Here is a 2,843-nt window from a genome sequence, read left to right as displayed (position 1 = left end):
TCATCTGGGGGGCTGGCCATGTCAACAACTTGACTCTCTTCTATATTCCACTCCAGCTACCCACTCCCATGGCTACATCCTGGACCTTGCCATCAGCTGGACCTAGTCAAGCTTCATTACTCCACTTTCTGATCACACCTCTCTCATTCAACTATTTCCAAGATAAGGGATCTCTGACTTCACTGGGACCCCCAGTCTGTAACACTTTTACGCTCTCCCAGGCAGTTTAGGTGCTAAGCTCTATCATCTCGACCCACTGCAGGATCATCCACCTCTTTGTCCTTCCATTTCACCACCTGATGAAACCCAAACCTGGACCGATTGAACTAACCTCTCTGCACCCCCCACTAGATGGCTGAATACTGTTGGGGAAAAATGCTTATCACACAACCATGCAGACTGCTGCTGCTACAATGAATGGTCACTGACCTCAAGAGGCCTCATAACTGCCCAGAAATCTGTATGCTGCCTCAGTCATCTTGCTGCCATTGTTCACTGACTGAGGCTAGTTCAATCTTTCTCTGCTCTTCTCAGACCTTGCATACCATCTCCCATCCCACTCTCACTGGCTGATATCACGTCCCCATTTCACAGAGAAACTAGACACCACCAAACAACAATTTCCTCAACTTCCTGCCACGAAACCTACTAATGTACTAATCTCTCATGCTTCCTTCTTGTCACAGTGCAAGTCCCTCTGCTTTTCCAAGTGAATTTCTCCACCAATGCTTTGGATTCCCTCCTATTCCTTTTCTGGGGGTGCTACTTTCTCACTTATCTCTGTAAATTTGCCTTTTTTTCCTTTTGCTGGATCCACGCCAAAAGCATTTTCTCATCTGAATAAAAATCTTTGCCTCCTTCCTATTGCCTTCTCTCTTTTTTCTTGGAAAGAGCCAAATGTCTTGAAAATGTATTGTACAGTCTTCACTGCCGCACCTTCACACCCACTTCTCGACTCACGGTAATTTGACCTCTCTTCCTATCACTTCCACTGAAACTGCATTTGCAAAGGCCACCAACGACTTCCTTGTTTCTAAATCCAGTGGATTTTTTCAGACTTTATTTTACTTGATTAGTCATCAGCCTTCAACACTTTCCTGCCTTGGCTTCTCAAACAGCACGTTCTACCACTGATTATCTTACCATTTAGGATACTTCATCTCCATTGACTTTGCAAGTTCATCCTCCCTTGAAGACCCTCAGACTCAGGAGCTTCTCAGGACTATGTCCTAGGCCTTCTTCTCTTCTTACTCCCGTATATACTGTCTGGAAAGCCCAACAAATCCATCCACCCGTGTGGCTGATGTCTACAAGGCACTACAGACCACCGCATTTCGATTTCTAGTTTAGACTTATCTTGCAAGCTCCAGTCAGGCATATTTCACTGCTGCCTCAACACTTCCACTTGGATGTCCCACTGGACTCATCAGTCCCAAAACTTACCCTCTCCTAAAAACTTTGCTATCTCTTCTTTCTGTGTGCTCCAGCCAGGAATTTAGAAGTCATTCTTCACTTCTCCTACTTGCCCCACCAAGCACCAAGTCTGGTTCTTTTTAGCCCACAAGTGTCTAAGGAATCCATCCCCTCCTCTTCATTCTTTAGGCCACCATAATATTTTCCCATTACTGAAACAACTTCCTAACTGGTCTCCCTCCTTCTCCCAATCCCCAATTCATTCTCTGCATTGATCTTTCTAAAACACAAATCTGATTGTTACTCTGTTGTTTAAAACCCTTCAATGACTCCCCACTGTCCTCAGGATAAAGTCTGAACTCTTGTGTTGTAGCTATAAAACACACTGGAAAATTTTTACCATCTACCTATAAGCTCAGAGCTGAGTGTGGCATCAAAGACCCTCCAGGATTGGGACCTAACTGTCCTTCCAAGGTTATTTTCACATTAGTATCTCCTCTGGCCAGAAGATGTTCAAGATTTCTGGCACTCACCCCTCAGTTTCCTCTCTTTGAGGAAGGAGTCTTTTGTCTTCCCTATCTCCACAGTCTTTCAAGGCCCAGCTCAAGAGACATCCCCATTGCCATAAATGCCCCTTCAATACTTTCTAAGCCCCTAAAATCCTTAGGGCCTACCCTTCTGTAGTATTTATCCCTCACACAGAATTACAGTTGGTTCATGCATGGTTTTTTTCCCTCTCCTTTTAAGATGTATGTATGGAAGTCAGGGCCAAAAGCTTAATCCTCCCTAGAGCCCACCTACATAACAGGTGCTCAATAAATATTTGTTAAATGCATGGATAAATGCAAGAACTGTACTCGCTAGCTCCTTTGTGCCCCCATGAACAGAGCATTCTCTAGAGTCTCCCCCTTAAGACACCACTCCCCTGCCTACCACTCACCCCACCAGCCAGAATATGCCTGAACCCACTGGGTAGAGGATGGCCGGCACGCGTCCTAGGCCGTTTTGTACGGTTTTCTACCTCCAGCCCTCGGAGCTGCGTCTGGTAAAGGATGGTAGAGGTAGGAGATGATGTAAGTCAAAGGGCACTGCCGTCCACCTCGTAGGACAAGACACGACCGGGAAGGGAAACCTTCCCATTTCCAGAATACCGCAAATCTCCCGCAGACCCTCTTACCTACACTGGCGGGTGGGACCTCTTTCCGACTGGCGTCCCGGCTGACCAATAGCGGACCCAGATCAGGAGATCCAGCGAATGGCTGAGAAGCAGAGATAGATGGGGCGGGGCATGGTTGCTAGGGCCTACTGGTGGGGTGCGGCGAGAGGCTCCGAGAGAGACTCGGCGGTTGCTAGGACGGGAGGTCACAGAGCGCGGCTCAGGGATTGGGCAGCGACGGGAGAGGTGGGTGGTGATTGGGCTGTGCCCGAGA

Source organism: Puma concolor, chromosome C1, assembly GCF_028749965.1.
Source record: "Puma concolor isolate L17-30 chromosome C1, mPumCon1.1.hap2, whole genome shotgun sequence".
NCBI classification, from domain to species: Eukaryota; Metazoa; Chordata; class Mammalia; order Carnivora; family Felidae; genus Puma; species Puma concolor.
This window is presented reverse-complemented; position numbering follows the sequence as displayed.